The 20,492-nt window shown below is 42.8% G+C and overlaps 1 long non-coding RNA gene across 7 annotated transcripts; it reads right to left on the bottom strand.

The window, feature by feature from the left end:
• Window positions 1-817: 817 nt before the first annotated feature.
• LOC106096844 (retrovirus-related Pol polyprotein from transposon 17.6) lies at window positions 818-19,869 on the bottom strand. 7 transcript variants are annotated; one of them, XR_003214597.1, is made up of 5 exons: window positions 19,063-19,869; window positions 3,864-4,272; window positions 3,264-3,481; window positions 1,140-1,302; window positions 818-964 (listed from the first exon to the last, which is right to left on the bottom strand). It is a non-coding gene; the product is annotated as a retrovirus-related Pol polyprotein from transposon 17.6 (long non-coding RNA). The 7 variants fall into 7 exon arrangements; XR_003214598.1 differs by having other exon boundaries at window positions 3,864-3,999; window positions 19,063-19,862; XR_002056935.2 differs by lacking the exon at window positions 19,063-19,869 and adding an exon at window positions 4,499-5,848.
• Between the last annotated feature and the right edge of the window lie 623 nt (window positions 19,870-20,492).

The following is a 20,492-nucleotide window of genomic DNA, read 5'->3' as shown; positions in this document are numbered from 1 at the left end:
ATACACTTGTATAACTGACACTGAACCCAAAGGACATAGAACTGATTCAGTGTGTTGTGGAGGCAAGCAAAGACAACACGAGAGCTCTCGATTCTCACTCCTGGTTTACTCTTCATCACAACACAACTGAACACTTCGTGCCCCACAACTCAGCAACCCGTACACTGGGTGTGAGTGGAGCCCACTAGAGATCCACCACAGTGTAGTTTTTACTGTCTCACTGCAAACACTCATTTGGTTTAATGCACAGACTGATAACCTTCTGAACGTCATGCTTCACTAAAGACAGATAAGAAAGTGCTTTTCAGATTATGAATTTGCCTGATAGTGAGCTGGGACTCTGTCACTGGTAGGTATTTAGAGCATCTTTTCCTACCAGAGATAAGTGTTCTTAAACGTGTTTGGTTGCCTGGATAACAGGAGTCTCAGTCATCTAGATCTGACCTTGAAATGTCATAGAGACAATAGCAAGAGTGACAGAGACAAGCTATACTATTTTCCATGTTTATGGTAACATAAATAGAAAAGCTGCTGCCACTCTCATTGTGTTTATGTGGAAACGGATGTTGTTTCCCAAGGAATAAAAATATATGACATATCATAGATATGCAGTATGCTGAGAAGCCAGCTTCCTGTAAACTGTCTTCTACAGTTTAGAAAAGCTGAACATTTCTAAGCTTTTTTCATTTAAATTACCAAGTGTATTTGTTGGCTAAAGACTGAATTTATTTTCTTAATTACTGCCACAATTCTTCACATCTGATACAAACTGGAACCGTGAGTGAAGTTTGGACCCAAAAGCAGACTCCATTGCACAAACTATTTACATGATTTATTCACATAAATAATCATCTTAAACAAGAGCATGAATATTAACTGAAACTATGAACAGGTGCTGTTGGAAACCAGGGGATGGAGAATCGTTCGGGCACGCAGAACACAAGGAAACCACAGGCGGGAACTTCTGCAACAGAGGAGAGAAGTATCACTGGACAGGGAAATGAGAGAAAGGGTTGAGGTAAGTAGTACTTGTGGAGGGCATGTGCTTATTTGTTGATGCAGACCGGTTGGCACAAGAGGGGTAGCCGTGAGAGTGTTCAGGGGATGGTGGAGTATGTGAGTGAGATCGATCCAGGTACCTAGGGGTCCAGAGGGGGAAGAGATCCACCGTTGACACAGAGGGCAGGCCGGCCAAAGAGCAGGTGGGTGTGGAATCCTTAATTTGCAGGAAGACAAGAGAACTAGGGTGGAAACGGAACCAGCACTGCTGATAAGCATGACAGGAGATGGATCTGGAGAGAACTGGAGATGCAAAACAGGTTAACCCCAAAACAGGAGAGCATGAATACCGAACACAAGGAAGGCCGAGTTACCACCAAGAGTAGCAAGATGAACTGGCAGAAATTGGCAGGCAGCGCTGGTTTAAGAACCCTCCAGATGTTGGCTAGGAAACTAGGTTTCTAATGATTAGTTTGTTAGTTTATTACCAGGGCTCTGGAAAACTTCAAGACATGTTGAGGAGGTCATTTAGCCATTTAAATTGGCTGCGTTGGATCAAGGACACATCTAAAATCTGCAGGACACCGGCACTCGAGGCCTGGAGTTGGACACCCCTGCTGTACACAAAATGTACTACACGAAAGTCTGAGACATCATTTCAGATAATATTCAGCCTATTCATAATAATGGTGGTAACATATATGTATTTACATTTGTCTGTAGTCAAAATGCAGAAAGTAAACTGAGTAACTAATAAACGGAGTAAGTAAATAAACTGAAAGAAGCACAATGATTAACACAGAAAAAATGGAGAGGATAGGAGAAGCAACAGGAAAGGGATGACTTATTCTAAAACACAAAGAAAAAAGAAGAACTAAAAACAACAATAGAAAGAAATTTATAATTTATCAGGGCTTGCTCTGGCATTGGAAAAAGAAAGCAACCATGGCTCCTGCAAGGTTTGGCATCCAACATCTGAATAGTTTACACACTGGCACATCATTTTTATTTTAGTAGCCAGATTTTGCTCTGTGAACATTTGCAGAATTAATACTATGTGACTGATATTTATTAAATCAAACAGGCTTTAGTAATGTACAGAATTTATCTATACATTACAGACGACAGACTTCTAATTGAATTTTCAAAGTTTTGTAACACACACACAATGTCTGGTAATCAGTTGACTCTCCAACCCTAAATTTATAGAAGATTAAATAAAGCACACCTAATACACAATAGTAGCCTTTGCCCAGTCTTCCTGATGTGCAATTTTTCTGATACAACATAGTATTTTATTCTATTTTGTGTAACATGTTATTCTATTTCATCTTATTCTATTTTATTGTTTTTCCTAATTTTTGCTGCTCTTAACTTTTTACTGTCCACTTTCTGCCGTGACCAAAACATTTCCCACGTGTGGGACTAAAGGTTTATATTATTTTATCCTATCTTATTAATAAACACAGTTTTGAAGAGAGAAAGTGATAAAAAAAAAGTATTCATGTAATTGAATTAATGATACACGTAGAAAACAAGAAAATGTAAAGAAGTGTTTTAAAAGACAGAATTTTCTGTTAAATCCTGTTAAAGGTCACAAACACACACACACACACACACACACACACACACACACACACACACACACACACACACACACACACACACAGATAAGGTGCGGCTGGACATCAGATGGCCAGATGTCATCTCAAAAGATGAGACATCCAGGAAGAGAGGGGGGAGACAAGATGACCAGGTATAAAACTTTTGTGCAGAAGAGATGCGTTGTTTGCCCTTTGTTTTCTGTGAGTTGAGCAGTTAAGAAGTTCGGATCCAAGAAGTTCATAGCTGAAAATTCCAGCAGTGACGCTAAAGGGATCAACCACTGCCTAAACTGTGAACTTCATTGTTACGTCTCCTCGAGGGCAGGAGGGAATAACACAACAACTCCGGAAACTCGGTACAGGTGTTAAGAAACAGGTTTAATGGCAGCGCTCTCACAAAATAAATAACCCAAATTCAAACAACAAATGTGGGGGAGAAAGGGACAGTTAGGTTGTGCCAAAAAAAAAACAAACAAAAAAAAAAAACACCAAAAAGACAAAACCAAAACATAGCTGAGCTACTATCCTAGAAAAAAAACAGAGTCCCTAAACCACAACTCAAAACAAGCTCAAAATTACAAGGGTGGCACCAACCTACTTACCTAGTGTTTCTAACAAAGAGTCTCTACGTGAGTAAGTGTATGGGGTCCCCAAACTTACCTAGTCCACTTTTACTCCCACCACAACCATCAAACAAAAGAAACACAGCAGAGGAGCTTTACACATGAGACAAACATTTCAAAGGAGGGAAGAGAGGCCGCGCCCAGCCACAGGTGAGTCTCCTTATCAAGGTGTGCACTCCTGGTTTGTCCAATCAGGGTCTCCCTCCTCTAATTAGTTGGACATCCCCAGATTGACATCAGCCTGCAGTCTGCGACCTAAGGGATTAGCAAACAAAAGGAGAGGGAAAGAAAACATGCAGCCTGCAGACACGTAACACCCCCACCCTTACAAGTCCAAACAAAAAGTTTGGATCCTTCAAACACAAACAAAAACCCTAAACAGACTACAGGGCACGGGATAGTGCATCAGCCAGGACATTTTCTGTCCCTTTTTTTATGGCAGATCTGAAGGTTATACTCTTGGATGATTAAAGACCACCTCATAAGCCGACGGTTGTTATTGTACATCCTTGAAAGGAAAACAAGCGGATTGTGGTCTGTAAAGACTTTTATGGGTTCTACACTTAATCCAAGATAAACCTCAAAATGTTGCAAAGCCAACAGAACGGCAAGAGTTTCTTGTTCGATTGTGGAATACCTTCTCTGAGGAAGAGTGAACTTCTTTGAGAAGTAGCACACAGGGTGATCGAGTCCATCCTGCTCTTCCTGTAGAAGGACAGCACCTACCCCAACGGCGCTAGCATCGACCTCCAACTTGAATGGTCGGCTGAAGTCTGGGGCGGAGAGAACAGGTGAACATGTAAGCAATCCTTTAAGATTCTCAAAGGCATGTTGGCATTCATCAGACCAGAAAAATGGAACTGAGGGACTGGTCAAGGCAGTCAACGGGGCAGCTACTGTTGAGAAGTTCTTACAGAACCGGCGATAATATCCGGCCATTCCAAGAAAACGACGTAGCTCCCTTCTTGTAGATGGAACTGGAAAGGTCGAAATGGCACGGATCTTGGCATCCACTGGGCATACCTTTCCTCCGCCAACTTGTTGGCCTAGATCAGGGGTGGGCACCGAGGGCCGGTGTCCCTGCAGGTTTTACATGTGTCCTTGAACCAACACAGCTGATTTAAATGGCTAAATTATCTCCTCAACATGTCCTGATGTTCTCCAGAGGCCTGGTAACGAACTAATCATGTGATTCAGGTGTGTTGACCCAAGGTGAGATCTAAAACCTGCAGGGACACCGGCCCTCGGGGCCTGGAATTGCCCACCCCTGGCCTAGATAGAGAATGGTGCTTTTACCAAACTCACACTTGGCAAGATTCAAAGTCAGCGAGGCAGCTGAGAGGCGTTCAAATACAGCTGACAAGGTAGCAAGATGCTCTGCCCATTCACTGGAATACACAACAATGTCATCTAGATACACCCGACAGTTTGGAACATCACCCAGTACTTTGTTCACCAGCCTCTGAAATGTAGCTGGTGCATTACATAACCCAAATGGCATGACTGTGTACTGGAGGAAACTGTCCGGAGTTACAAAAGCAGATATCTCTGATGCCCTTTTGGTTAAAGGAATCTGCCAGTAACCTTTTAACATATCCAGTTTAGTGATAAATGTGGCAGGTCCGATGTCATCAATGCAATCATCGATGAGGGGCAAGGGGTATGCGTCAGGAACTGTCACAGCATTCACTTTGCGGAAGTCCGTACAGAACCGTGGACTGCCATCAGCTTTAATGTCCAACAAACATGGGGAACTCCAGGGGCTACAACTGGGTATGGCAAGTCCATTCCTAATTAGATATTCTACTTCCTTTTGCATAACCTCTCTTTTGATAGGATTGACTCTATATGCACGTTGTTTAATTGGTGCAGGATTGGTAAGAACAATGTCATGGGATATCAAACTCGTCTGGGTAGGAATATCCCCAAACATACACCGGAAAGACAAAATCAGGTTCTGAATGTCTTCAGCCTGATCAAGTGACAGGTGAGACAAATAGTGGGGCAAGTCAGACAAAATCTCACTTTTACTGAGTCTCGTACCCTGTGACACATCTTTGCCCAGGACCACATCCTCCTCACTGCTTTCATTGGCTATCTCTGAAGTTACGCATGCTACAGGAGAGCTAGACGCAACCTTGTGCGGAGTGAGGGGACCATCTTCATTCTCTCTAGAAAGATAATGTTTCATCATGTTAACGTGGCATACTCTGGTCTTACGACGACGATCAGGTGTTTGAACAACATAATTGGTCTCACTAAGTTTCTTTTCCACCACATATGGTCCAGAAAACTTTGTTCTCAGAGAAGAGCCCAGAATGGGGAGCAAAACTAGAACCTGATCACCAGGTTTGAACTGGCGAGCAACAGCTCTCCGATCATAGTGCTTTTTCATCCTTACCTGCCTAGCAGTTAAGGTGTCCCTGGCAATAGCGCAAGCCGATTTAAGGCGCTCTCTAATTTTAGCCACATACTCAGGGATGCGCTTCAGTTTTTTTAGTTGGAACAACTAGCTGTTCTTTAAGGATATGCAATGGTCCTCTAACTTCATGTCCAAATACAAGCTCTGCAGGACTAAAGCCTAGGGACTCTTGCACTGCTTCACGAGCAGCGAACAATAAGAATGGGATACCCTCATCCTATTTCTTTCCAGTCTCCAGACAGTATTTGCGGAGCATGGACTTTAATGTCTGGTGAAATCTTTCAAGTGCTCCCTGACTTTCAGGATGGTAGGGGCTTGATGTAATGTGTTCCACTCCTAAGGCCTTCAAGGCCTGAGCAAAGGTCCTAGACTTAAAGTTGGTTCCCTGATCAGTCTGGACTACCTTTGGAAGACCAAACACAGAAGAACCCGACCAGAGCTTTACTGATGACAGGAGCGGTGATTCTTCGCAGGGGCACTGCTTCAGGAAACCTAGTAGAAGCACACATCATTGTTAGAATGTATTGGTGCTTTGACTTCGATTTTGGTAAAGGTCCTACACAGTCAACAACAACCCTGCTAAATGGTTCACCCATCACTGGAATTGGTGACAGGGGTGCAGGTGGGATAACTTGATTTGGCTTGCCCACAAGTTGGCAAACATGGCAGGTACGACAGTAACGTACAACATCAGACTTGAGTCCTGGCCAAAAAAAAAAAAAAAAATGTTTGAGGACCTTATGATACGTTTTATTTATGCCAAGGTGAAAGTGGGTGATCATGTGCTAACGCTAGGACTTGCAAGCGGAAAACCTTTGGCACAACAACTTGATAAACTGTATGCCAGTCATCTAAGTTTCCACCAGCCCAGCGACGTAGAAGGAGGCCTTCATCAACAATGTACGCCACCTTCTTTACCTTAGCTTCCTCCTGGGTAAGTACAGAAGAACGGCATTTCAGAAGAGAGTCATCTTCATGCTGTGCAACAATAAATTCCTCTCTAGAAGAGGGCAGTTTTATCTCTACATGAGGAAGAGAAAACATCTTTCTAGACTCATCTTTAAGCATAGCTTCTGGTCTAACACTATCAGGTGCTTCTTTCATAACGAGGAAAGAGTCAGACAAATCAAAGTCAGTCTTCTTGGATTGAGATCTAGTTACCACACAAGCAGGAAAAATGTTAGCATGCTCTTGCTGTTTAACTTCTAAGCCTGTTTCAGGCTTATCCAGCATCTCAGGTACAGGCATCACTTTTCCACCTGCTAAATCATTCCCGAGGATGAAATCAACCCCTTTTATGGGCAGCGAGGGGAGGACAGCGACCTTACCAACTCCACTGAAAACAGAGGAAGTGATATGAACATTGTGTAAAGGTGCAGACACAAAAGTCATTCCGATACCCTGGACCACAACACTTGACTGACAGGATGACTCAACAGACAAAGGCAAAATACCCTCTCGAATGATAGACTGCGAACCACCCGTGTCTCTCAGTATTGTTACAGACTGGTCATCAACAGTATCACCTGTTAAAGAAACACAACCCTGTGTGATAAAAGGTTTGAAACAAGGATCTATTCCACTCTGAGATGTTTGGTTTCTGGGAGGAGACATGTTTTTAATCAAACCCACGCCCTTGGGTTGTGGTGGTGTGGTCTTATTTTTTAGTGCAAGGCAATCAGCAATGACATGACCCTTTTTGTGGCAATAGAAGCATTCACGTACCTCACGAGAGAGAAAGACTTCTTGTGATTCCTGAATTTTTGTCGGTAGGCCTCAGGTACAAGCTCATAAGCACGAAGGATGGACTCTTTCAGTACATCGTATTTCATGCTGTTTTCGATAGAGAGAGATGACACAACCTCCTGTGCTTTGCCCATTAGTTTGCATTGCAGTAGCACAGCCCACATTTCTTTTGGCCATTCTAATGCTGTTGCAATCCTTTCAAAAGCATTAAAGTAGGAATCAACTTCGGTCTCTCTAAATGTTAGCACCAAAGCAATATTTTTGCGCACATCAAACCTACAGGTGCTGCCAGATGAATATAATGGATCTGAAGTAACCGGTGAGCTGGGAGAAGACTGGCTTTGTGTAAGTCTCATAGCTTCCACGTCTAGCTGTTTTAACTTTACCTCCTTCTCAGCTTCAATTTCCAGCTGACGTATCCGAAGTTTGAGGTCAAACTTGGCCTTACGTGTTTGCTCCCTCTCCTGCGCCTCCAGCTGAAGGCGAGCTAGATGCACCTTAAGTCTAGCATGTCCGTTTGACCCACTGAAGTCTGGGGACACAGGATCGAAACGAGGTAGAGTGGGAGGCACCTTAGGCTCCACCTGGATTTTGGGAGGAGTAGCCATAGCACCAACATCCTCCTTCAGAGGTTGGACTCCTTGCTCGACAGAAGGAACGTTACCATCACCTACATCAGAACCAGTAAAGATTTTCAACTCAACTAAATGTTGTAAGATAATACCCTTAATTTCTTTTTTCGTACTATATTTCTTTACTGGAATATCAAAGTGTGCCGCAATACTCAACAAGTCATCTTTACGACATAACTCAAACTTCTCAGGACTCGGAGCACGAATGAAATCTTCTAAATCGAAATCCATACTTAAATACAAGGCAGTAACATGATACCAAGCACCAGAGTCGTCTATAGATCTGGAAAATAGATCCCGGACGAGCCCCCACTTGTGTTACGTCTCCTCGAGGGCAGGAGGGAATAACACAACAACTCCGGAAACTCGGTACAGGTGTTAATGTAACCCAGTTCCTAAAATCATCTCAAACAAAAGAGAAGGAAAAGTAAAACATTTTATGTTCATTGTTCCTGTTCTTACTGTCCTTGTTTAATAAAAGTGAAACGAGATCAATACATTTATTTAAACATAAAAGGGACACAGATTTATATATGATATGCTCTGGTCAAACAAGGGTTAAGTTTTCTCAGAAGGTTGATGAGCTCTGATGAGAGCCTATTGTTTTACTCCACTCCTCACATGTCAGCCAATCGGTGAAGCTCTAGGCAGCTCTTGTCCCTCCTTAGTGCCAGCTCCCAAGTTTGCAGTCTCTTGCTTCTACAGCCGAACAGAGCAGGCGGACTAAAACTTTGTTATCGGTAAGCTGGAGAAATTAACATCTAACAAGTTAAAAAATACCATCTAAACTGATATTTTTCACAAAATATGGTTTTGCATTTGTTGTCGTAGAGGGCAGAGCGAAACCGGAAGGTTTACTGAGCTGTGGCTTCACGTAAATTCTGAGCATACACTCGACGGCGGTAAGCTAAATGTGGCTAATCAGACGCGTGATGTGTGGAGTGTGGGTACAGTTGTTGGATGTCTCTGAAACGCACTGCTGTTATGTTAGTTAGATCATTGACCAAGTCATTAACATGTGAAACGCTGTAAATGGTTAAAGCAGCTAAAAAATAACTTTATGAGAGATAATTGTAAGCAGACTTTATCCTGCTTCCTGTTTAATTTTGATGTCAATCTGTTGTTTTACAATACTCAGTATTGAATACTTGGAGGTAATTTTTAGTGTATTTCCACTTGTACTAGTAGGCCTATGGTACAAGCGGGATTAAGCACGCCTATTTTAATACTCCTATTTGTGGACTGAGTCCTTGTGTTTACATGTTATTGAACCTGATTGTTTGCACTTTGTTCAATTTCTGATAAGCATTTGCATATTATTCCATTTCTTAGAAGGGGTAATATACTTATTTATTTGTGATTAGATATATATGTACAGTGAGTTATTCTGATGAATGTAATTAATGTTTACAATGAAAGTGAATTATATGGTGACTATAATTCCTGAATGTTTGAAGCCTTGTAGATAATCTTTAATGTTACTGCAGGTTACAAGCAAGTATTGAACCTTGATACTGTGAAATTTTGGATATTGATACTTTGAAACTTGATATTTTAATGTTGTACAACATGATTGAACTGATGATGATTGAACTGATGATGATTGAATTGATGATAGCTGATCTGAATAGTAGTTACTGCACTGTGACACTACTTTAGTTTAATTTGTGAAAGTTATTCCTAAATTGTTCGTGACATATATTTGACCATTGTTTATAGGTCAGGTTTTTTATATGGGACGAATCCAAAGACCAGGTCAGCGATTCCAGAACCCAGAGTGTTCCAGTGTTCACTGGATGGCGAGCCAACCCAAGATCCTAGGAGACGATATACATACACACGCACACTCATTTGCACATTGATGGACTACAATCCTCTACTGTACAAGTAGTATGGTAGGATAGACAATCACACACACTCTTACCATTGGACAGACTCTATTGCAATACACCCGTTTGTCATGGGCCCCACCGGTACCATTTGGACTTAAAAGGACTAATACTTTTACTTGTGCACAATTTTATTTTATTCTATTTTTTTTGCTACTTTGGGGGAGAATTTTATACTTGAAGTTTTGTTAAACCTGTTGTAATACTGTGTTGTTTACAAAATCCTTTTAAAAGGCTTAAAATCACTAAAGCACTTTTAAGCCACACAACTGTGTTTGTCTGGTTTCTCTGCCATTCATGTACCAGAGCTCTAAGAGTCGTTCTTTATCTTCTGATACTAGCCCAAATTACTCATTACCTTGGTAGTTATCCATTGGTTCTGTATACAACTCCAGGTAAGTGCTACAAAAGTGGCGAGCCAGCCAGGAGCTCTTTGGTGCATGAATATCAGCAGTGAAACCTCTTTAAAGTGTGTATTGTCATTGAAACATCTTTTGCTATTGCCACAAGATGGATTTTGTATTGAGCTCAGGTATCAAAGTCCCCAATGCCATAATTGTTAGTGGTATACTCAATTCATCGGATGATGAAGAGATTCTAGACTTTTTAAAGCAGTATGGTACCTTTAGAGCCATCCCAGTTGTAGATTCCAACTCTGAGTTTTTCAAAAACCTGATCGTTGAGTACCGAAGTGGTAACTCCATTGATGCCTTAACTGATCTTTTGCCATACACATATGAAGTTGAAGGGAAGCCCGGTGTAAAATACCATGTAAGAGCTCTCTCTAGCGTTTACACTGCCAAGGTGGGTGGCAGTGCTACCAAATCCTACTTGGATGAAATAAAGCAGGTGGCAAAACTGAGTGGCAAAAGTTTTGAAGAGGTACTGAAGTCGATGATGACAGAGATCAGTGAAATCATTGGGAGTTCAGAGACCGATGATGAATGTATGCTCTCCTCCATGCAAGTTGATGATCCAAACAGGGAGAACCAGCTTCACCCCTCTCTTGAAACTTCTGAGATTGCACGCCAGCAGTTGTCTGAAGATCCACCACAGGTAGGATTGATTCAAGGTGGTGCGGAGCCACACCTACCTGTTGATTTCAAAAAGAGCCCACTTAGTGCGGCAAACAGTTTCAACCCACCTGAAATTCAGAAAGTCATTGTGGAACACATCGTGAAGAAAGATGACTTGATTGCACATTCATATTCTCCAATGAGACTCCGCTCATTCTCTGGTAGGATTCCCAGACCCAACGGTGAGACAGATTATGACACATGGCGTTCACATGTCGAACTTCTCAGGAAAGACCCCGCCATGTCTGAACTTCAAAAATCTAGAAAGATCTTTGAGAGCTTGTTGTCCCCTGCAGCTGACATTGTCAACAGACTGAGCCCAGAAGCTTCACCTGAAACTTACCTTCAGTTGTTAGATGCAGCTTTTGGAACAGTGGAGGACGGAGAGGAGCTTTTGGCCCAATTCATGAACACTCTTCAGGATCCTGGTGAAAAGGCCTCTGCATACCTCTGCCGTCTTCAGGGCGCATTGAACCTCACTCTGAAGAGGGGAGGAGTCTCTGCTGAGGATGCCGATAAACACATTCTCAAGCAGTTTTGTCGTGGATGTTGGGACCACACCTTGCTCTCAGATCTTAATCTTGAAAATAAGAAAAGCCAACCTCCAACATTCTCAGAACTTCTATTAATGCTCCGAACAGAAGAAGATAGACTGGCAGCTAAAGCCACACGGATGAAGAAACACCTTGGCTCAACCCGGCAGCGGGTTGTGGCACACTGTCAAAAGACTTGCACCTGTAGTGAGCTACAGACAGTGACTCACTCTGATTCTGACCCATTGACAGATCTGAGGAAGCAAGTTGCATCTCTACAGAGTCAGCTTACTAATTTGATGGCAAAGAAACAGAAGAAAAGCTCGCAGCCCAAGGGCAAAGCTGAGTGTGATTTACGTGAGATGGCTATGGCAACACCTAACATCAAGGTCACAAGTGCGAAGCCTGCCAACTTGCGGCAGGGCACCCAGCCAAAACCTTGGTACTGCTTCAAGTGTGGTCAGGATGGCCACATCTCAGCAAGTTGCAGTAATGACCCAGACCCCACTCTTGTCGCTGATAAGAGGAAGCAATTGAGAGAGAAGCGTCGCATTTGGGACATGCAAAACACTCCATCTGCTCACCAGGATTTTTAGACGCAGTCTCAGTTGTGGGGCAAACTGGGACTGAAGCAGGTCAACGTCGTCCCGCTAAATCTGGAAGTCAAGCTAAGACAAGAGCACAGGCCACTTTGAGGCAATCCCATGTTAGAGAGCAACCTTTCAGACTACCGAAGGGGCTCATAGGCACGAAGAGTACAGGTCAAGTCACGATCAAAGGTAAGGTGTGCAGATGTCTCCTTGATACGGGTTCTCAAGTGACCACTGTCACCAAGTCCTACTATGACCAGTATTTGTCTGAGCAACCGATAGAGCCACTCCATGACCTTCTGGAAGTTGAAGGAGCCAATGGGCAGCTTGTACCTTACCTGGGTTATGTTGAGATTGGAATCACCTTTCCTAAAGACTTTCTTGGTGCTGAACTAGAAGTCAAAACGCTAGCTCTAGTAGTCCCAGACACCGGGACATTAATGAAGTCTTGTGTATTGATTGGAACAAACACTCTTGATGTAGTGTATGAAATGTACACAGACGCGAACCCAGAGGGCTATCAACCCATTCCTCATGGGTACAGAACCGTACTCAAAGTACTGGAGTTGCGGCAAAAGCAATGTTCGGATGAAAACGTTGGATTAGTGAGGATGCGTGGCAAGGGTGAAGTGATCGTCCCAGCTGGGAAAACAGTCGTTCTTGAGGGGACAGTATCAATCAAGGAATTTTACACTGAGAGATCTGCCCTGTTGGAATATCCTTCAGCATCTTCCCTGCCTGGGGGGCTTTTAGTGCAGACCTGTCTCCTTGACTTGCCAAGTAACCAGTCGTGCAAACTACCTGTAGTAGTTTCCAATGAGTCAGAGCATGACATTACCATCCCGGCTAAGAGCGTGATTGCAGAACTCAGTGCAATACAGACTGTCCTATCTCACAAACAAATTGTGAGTGAGCCATCAGAGTGTGAACCATCTAAGACCTCTAGTGTGGCATTTGACTTTGCAGACTCTCCTATCCCTTCTGACTGGAAAGACCGCATTACTCAAAAGCTGAGCAGTATGCCAGAGGTCTTCGCCCAGACTGATCTGGATTTTGGAAGGACGGACAAGGTCAAACACCACATTAAGCTAGCAGATGAGACACCATTTAAACACAGAGCCCGACCGATTCACCCGCACGACATAGAGGCTGTTCGAAAGCATCTGCAAGAGCTTCTCGCAACTGGAGTAATCCGCGAGAGCGAGTCCCCATTCTCCTCGCCAATTGTTGTGGTCAGGAAGAAGAACGGTCAGGTACGCCTGTGTGTTGACTACCGTAAGTTAAACTTACAAACAGTGAAAGATGCATACGCCCTCCCAAGACTGGATGACACCTTCACCGCACTCTCAGGTTCCAAGTGGTTCAGTACACTTGATCTTAAGTCCGGCTATTATCAGATCGAAGTTGCAGAGAGTGATAAGCCCAAGACTGCCTTTGTCTGTCCACTAGGTTTCTGGGAGTTCAACCGTATGCCACAGGGAGTGACAAACGCGCCAAGTACTTTTCAGAGGCTTATGGAGAAATGCATGGGAGACATAAATCTGAAGGAAGTTGTTGTTTTCCTGGATGATCTGATAGTTTTCTCCAAAACCCTTGTGGAGCATGAAGCCAGACTCATGAAGGTCCTGGAACGCTTAAAGGAGTATGGGTTAAAGCTGTCTCCTGAGAAGTGCAAGTTCTTCCAGTCCTCAGTTCGGTACTTGGGGCATGTTGTTTCTCAGCACGGAGTGGAAACTGACCCAGAAAAGACGGCCACACTTAAAACTTGGCCAGTCCCTCAGAACCTCAAGGAGCTGAGATCCTTCCTCGGGTTCTGTGGGTATTACAGACGGTTTGTTAAAGGCTACTCAAGTATTGTGAAACCGCTGAACGATCTAACGTCCGGTTATCCACCACTGAGGAAGCATTGCAAATCAAAAGGGAGGAGTAATCAGTATCATGATCCAAAGGAGCCGTTTTACGGGCGATGGACCCCTGCTTGCCAGGAAGCGTTTGAGGCTATCATTGACAAGCTAACGTCACCTCCAGTCCTGGCCTTTGCTGACCCAGAGCTGCCTTACATCCTTCATACAGATGCGAGCACCACGGGCCTTGGGGCAGCCTTATACCAGGAGCAGGAGGGACAGCTGCGGGTTATTGCCTACGCGAGCAGAGGTTTGTCGTGTAGTGAGTCCCGCTATCCAGCACACAAGCTCGAGTTTTTGGCTCTAAAGTGGGCTGTAACAGAGAAGCTGAGTGACTACCTCTATGGCAATCAGTTTACTGTTGTCACAGACTCAAACCCTCTGACCTACATCCTCACCTCAGCGAAACTCGATGCAACCAGCTACAGGTGGTTGGCGGCCCTCTCTACCTTCAATTTCAGACTCCAGTATCGTTCTGGAAAACAAAATGGAGATGCCGATGGACTCTCGCGTCGTCCTCATGGCAAGCTACCTGATGACCTTACATCTCAAAAAGAGAGAGACCGGATATGCCAATTTGCAAAACAACATCTGTCAGATCCAGACAATATTGACTCAGTCGATCAGGACGTTGTTCATGCTATCTGTGAGAGACAGTTTGTTTATCATTCAACCACCTCTGAAGCTTTGGGTGATGATGCAGGTATGTCCCTTGTCGAAAGTCTTGCCATTTCTGGAGATGCTGTACCTGACAGCTTTGAGCAGGAAGAAACATTGGGAGGCCTACACATCATTCCCCACCTCTCACAGGCAGATATCAGGGACAGCCAGAGATCTGATCGGTGCGTCAGACATATTATCACCCAGATGGAGAGTGGGGAGAAACCCCCTCCCACATTGAGGAAAGAACTTCCAGACGTAGTCCTGTTGCTGAGAGAGTTGAACAGGTTCGAGCTGTGCAGTGACATTCTCTACAGAACACGAAGAGAAGGCGGTAATAAACATTACCAGTTGGTCTTACCTGAAGACCTGCGAGAGTCTGTGTTGACAAGCCTACATGACAACATGGGTCATATGGGAATAGAGCGCACACTCGATCTGGTCAGAGCCAGGTTCTACTGGCCGAGAATGTCCTCAGATGTGGAGAAAAAGATAAAGACCTGCCACAGGTGTGTACGCAGGAAAACGTTACCTGAGAAAGCTGCACCTTTGGTGAATATCATGACGACAAGACCCCTTGAGTTAGTCTGCATGGATTTCCTATCCATTGAACCAGACAGCAGTAATGTGAAAGATGTTCTTGTCATCACAGATCATTTTACTAAATATGCAGTCGCTATCCCAACATCGAACCAAAAAGCTCGGACTGTCGCAAAGTGTCTGTGGGACCATTTCATAGTACACTATGGCATTCCTGAAAAATTACACAGCGATCAAGGGCCGGATTTTGAATCTCAGCTGATCAAAGGGCTGTGTGAAGTAGCAGGCATACAGAAGATTCGGACTACCCCGTACCACCCCAGGGGCAACCCGGTGGAGCGTTTTAACCGAACTCTCTTAAGTATGCTTGGGACTCTGGAGAACAAAGACAAGTCACATTGGAAGGATTTTGTAAAGCCTTTAGTTCATGCGTACAACTGTACCAAGAACGAGGTAACTGGATTCACACCGTATGAGCTGATGTTTGGGCGGCAGCCACGGTTGCCTGTCGACTTAGCTTTCGGGTTACCTGTGAGAGAACAACAAAACAAGTCACACTCCCAATATGTTAAGGACCTCAAATCCCATCTTGAGGAGAGCTATAAAATAGCTACACGGAGTGCTACAAAGGTAGCCAAAAGGAACAAAACCAGATTTGACAAACATGTGACCACATCTACCTTGGAAATCGGGGACCGAGTGCTGGTCAGGAACATACGCATTCGAGGGAAGCACAAACTCGCCGATAAATGGGAGCAGACCGTCTATGTGGTGGTGAAACGAGCTGGAGACCTCCCCGTCTACACCGTTAAACCGGAGGGCGGGGATGGCCCCATACGCACCCTACACAGAGACCTCTTACTCCCTTGTGGGTTCCTCTCTGCAGCCAAGGAAGTGAAACCTGAACAACCAAAACCAAAGAAAAGGCCCAGAACGCGACAGACCACTCACAAAGACAATGAAAGGGCAGATCACTCCTCGGATGAGGATGATATTGTTTCAGTCCACTGGTTTGCAGATAGATCAGTGCCAAATGACTCAACGTACATCGTCAAGCGAGATGTTCTGCTGACTCATAAATCAAGTCTTGGTCAAGATGATGTGACTGCAGATCATGACAAGTTGGCTGATGGTACTCCAGCTTGTGCAGACACCATATCCGATGTTGTTCCAGCCAGTCATGCTGATGATAACCAACCTTATGACAATCAGATCGCAAGTTATGGAGAAGCCTCATATGAGGGAGACTTACCTGGAAATGACGAATCTGAAAAGGAAAGAGACTTACCTTCTACGGATCGCCCTGACATGAGGGATGAACAAATCCTACTTCTCTCAGACATGTTAGGGAGTGATGAGGAAGGAGAGGACTTGATATTTGACAGAGAAACAGTAAACAAAGAGAGAGATGAACAAACAAGCAAAGAAATTCCTGTCCGAAGATCAGAAAGAAGTCGTCAGCCACCAAAAAGGCTAGACTATCCTGAATTGGGAAATCCCCTTGTCACTGTGGTCAAGTCATTATTCCAGGGTTTAACCACAGCTTTCATTGAATCTTTAAATGCTAAAGCTGAATTATTGTTCTTAGATGATGCAGTTCACAGTAGACATGCAAAGGGACTTGCATGAATTCAAGAGGGGAGGGTGTAACCCAGTTCCTAAAATCATCTCAAACAAAAGAGAAGGAAAAGTAAAACATTTTATGTTCATTGTTCCTGTTCTTACTGTCCTTGTTTAATAAAAGTGAAACGAGATCAATACATTTATTTAAACATAAAAGGGACACAGATTTATATATGATATGCTCTGGTCAAACAAGGGTTAAGTTTTCTCAGAAGGTTGATGAGCTCTGATGAGAGCCTATTGTTTTACTCCACTCCTCACATGTCAGCCAATCGGTGAAGCTCTAGGCAGCTCTTGTCCCTCCTTAGTGCCAGCTCCCAAGTTTGCAGTCTCTTGCTTCTACAGCCGAACAGAGCAGGCGGACTAAAACTTTGTTATCGGTAAGCTGGAGAAATTAACATCTAACAAGTTAAAAAATACCATCTAAACTGATATTTTTCACAAAATATGGTTTTGCATTTGTTGTCGTAGAGGGCAGAGCGAAACCGGAAGGTTTACTGAGCTGTGGCTTCACGTAAATTCTGAGCATACACTCGACGGCGGTAAGCTAAATGTGGCTAATCAGACACGTGATGTGTGGAGTGTGGGTACAGTTGTTGGATGTCTCTGAAACGCACTGCTGTTATGTTAGTTAGATCATTGACCAAGTCATTAACATGTGAAACGCTGTAAATGGTTAAAGCAGCTAAAAAATAACTTTATGAGAGATAATTGTAAGCAGACTTTATCCTGCTTCCTGTTTAATTTTGATGTCAATCTGTTGTTTTACAATACTCAGTACTGAATACTTGGAGGTAATTTTTAGTGTATTTCCACTTGTACTAGTAGGCCTATGGTACAAGCGGGATTAAGCACGCCTATTTTAATACTCCTATTTGTGGACTGAGTCCTTGTGTTTACATGTTATTGAACCTGATTGTTTGCACTTTGTTCAATTTCTGATAAGCATTTGCATATTATTCCATTTCTTAGAAGGGGTAATATACTTATTTATTTGTGATTAGATATATATGTACAGTGAGTTATTCTGATGAATGTAATTAATGTTTACAATGAAAGTGAATTATATGGTGACTATAATTCCTGAATGTTTGAAGCCTTGTAGATAATCTTTAATGTTACTGCAGGTTACAAGCAAGTATTGAACCTTGATACTGTGAAATTTTGGATATTGATACTTTGAAACTTGATATTTTAATGTTGTACAACATGATTGAACTGATGATGATTGAACTGATGATGATTGAATTGATGATAGCTGATCTGAATAGTAGTTACTGCACTGTGACACTACTTTAGTTTAATTTGTGAAAGTTATTCCTAAATTGTTCGTGACATATATTTGACCATTGTTTATAGGTCAGGTTTTTTATATGGGACGAATCCAAAGACCAGGTCAGCGATTCCAGAACCCAGAGTGTTCCAGTGTTCACTGGATGGCGAGCCAACCCAAGATCCTAGGAGACGATATACATACACACGCACACTCATTTGCACATTGATGGACTACAATCCTCTACTGTACAAGTAGTACGGTAGGATAGACAATCACACACACTCTTACCATTGAACAGACTCTATTGCAATACACCCGTTTGTCATGGGCCCCACCGGTACCATTTGGACTTAAAAGGACTAATACTTTTACTTGTGCACAATTTTATTTTATTCTATTGTTTTTGCTACTTTGGGGGAGAATTTTATACTTGAAGTTTTGTTAAACCTGTTGTAATACTGTGTTGTTTACAAAATCCTTTTAAAAGGCTTAAAATCACTAAAGCACTTTTAAGCCACACAACTGTGTTTGTCTGGTTTCTCTGCCATTCATGTACCAGAGCTCTAAGAGTCGTTCTTTATCTTCTGATACTAGCCCAAATTACTCATTACCTTGGTAGTTATCCATTGGTTCTGTATACAACTCCAGGTAAGTGCTACATTAAGAAACAGGTTTAATGGCAGCGCTCTCACAAAATAAATAACCCAAATTCAAACAACAAATGTAGGGGAGAAAGGGACAGTTAGGTTGTGCCAAAAAAAAAACCACCAAAAAGACAAAACCAAAACATAGCTGAGCTACTATCCTAGAAAAAACAAAAACAGAAAGTCCCTAAACCACAACTCAAAACAAGCTCAAAATTACAAGGGTGGCACCAACCTACTTACCTAGTGTTTCTAACAAAGAGTCTCTACGTGAGTAAGTGTATGGGGTCCCCAAACTTACCTAGTCCACTTTTACTCCCACCACAACCATCAAACAAAAGAAACACAGCAGAGGAGCTTTACACATGAGACAAACATTTCAAAGGAGGGAAGAGAGGCCGCGCCCAGCCACAGGTGAGTCTCCTTATCAAGGTGTGCACTCCTGGTTTGTCCAATCAGGGTCTCCCTCCTCTAATTAGTTGGACATCCCCAGATTGACATCAGCCTGCAGTCTGCGACCTAAGGGATTAGCAAACAAAAGGAGAGGGAAAGAAAACATGCAGCCTGCAGACACGTAACATATTCATACATGAACTTCATATATATTTTGCTTTTTCTCTGCTCATTTTTGCCATATTAGATTATAAATTTAAGAGGATTTGGATTCCCATTGTTTTCCTGCTGCATTATAATTTACAAGATTTTGCACTGCTCTCCAGTGTATTATGATTCATGTCGACCTGGGGCCCAGCACCCCATGCTCTTCTTTTTATGTAATACTATGTTCGTTTTATGTCAGATGTAACGGGACTCAAACCATCCAGAAACCTTCCAGAAATAAGAAAAAGAAACCAAAGCAGAGTCAAAACTCAGATTGTCAGGCAGATTGTAAGAAATGTCAGAGCGTGAAAGCACAGATATGACAGGTGTAGACAAAGAGGGGGGAGGGATTAAAAGTGGGTGAGGTTAGTGGTATTTTGATGTTACCAGTGATTTTTAACAGTAGCTGGACCAAAACTGCATAGACGCCCTTTCTGGTTCTCTGTCTATATATATCGGAGGCCTTCCACAAACCGCAGCCTCAATTCATGTTCAAGCCATTAACTACTAGGAATGCTGTCAAACCTAAAATGAAAATGTGGTGCCAGCTAGTGAAGTTCACTTCGTGAAACTAATTAGTGGTAATATGAATGATCTGGGTTGTCTAGTAGAAATGATCATATTTGTAGAATTTTTAAAATTTATGCTTTTAATACTTTAAAGCAGGGGTCTGCGACCTTGAAGACCCAAAGAGCCATTTGGAGCCTGGTTTCCACGCAAAAGAAAACACTTGGAGCCGCAAATACTTTTTGACATCTAAAATGAAGATAACACTGTATATACTGTTTTTTTTTTTTTACATTTATGCTTTGTGTGGACAACTAAAGTGTGTTGTTTATGAAATCCATGAAGTGCTATAAAGAAAATTACATTTTATTCATGTAATTAACACATTTTGAACTCTTAAAGAAATATAACAAAAGGAAAGACACCCAGCTGAACTAAAATGATCCATGTAGCAAATAAAAACTGTTGTGAGCCGCCACCCTTATATCGCCTTTGGGCTTTTGGAGCCTTGACCTCACTTTTAAAGAATAATTGGAAAAAAAAAGCACTATGCTGCTGAAAAATGAAAAATAGATATTTGCAAAATTCTGCCTAAATATGTATTTAGAATATGTATTATTTAAC

The sequence above is a fragment of the Oreochromis niloticus genome, linkage group LG17, assembly GCF_001858045.2.
Source record: "Oreochromis niloticus isolate F11D_XX linkage group LG17, O_niloticus_UMD_NMBU, whole genome shotgun sequence".
Taxonomy (NCBI): domain Eukaryota; kingdom Metazoa; phylum Chordata; class Actinopteri; order Cichliformes; family Cichlidae; genus Oreochromis; species Oreochromis niloticus.
Note: the sequence above shows the minus strand (reverse complement) of the source record. Positions and strands in the feature narration are given on the sequence as shown.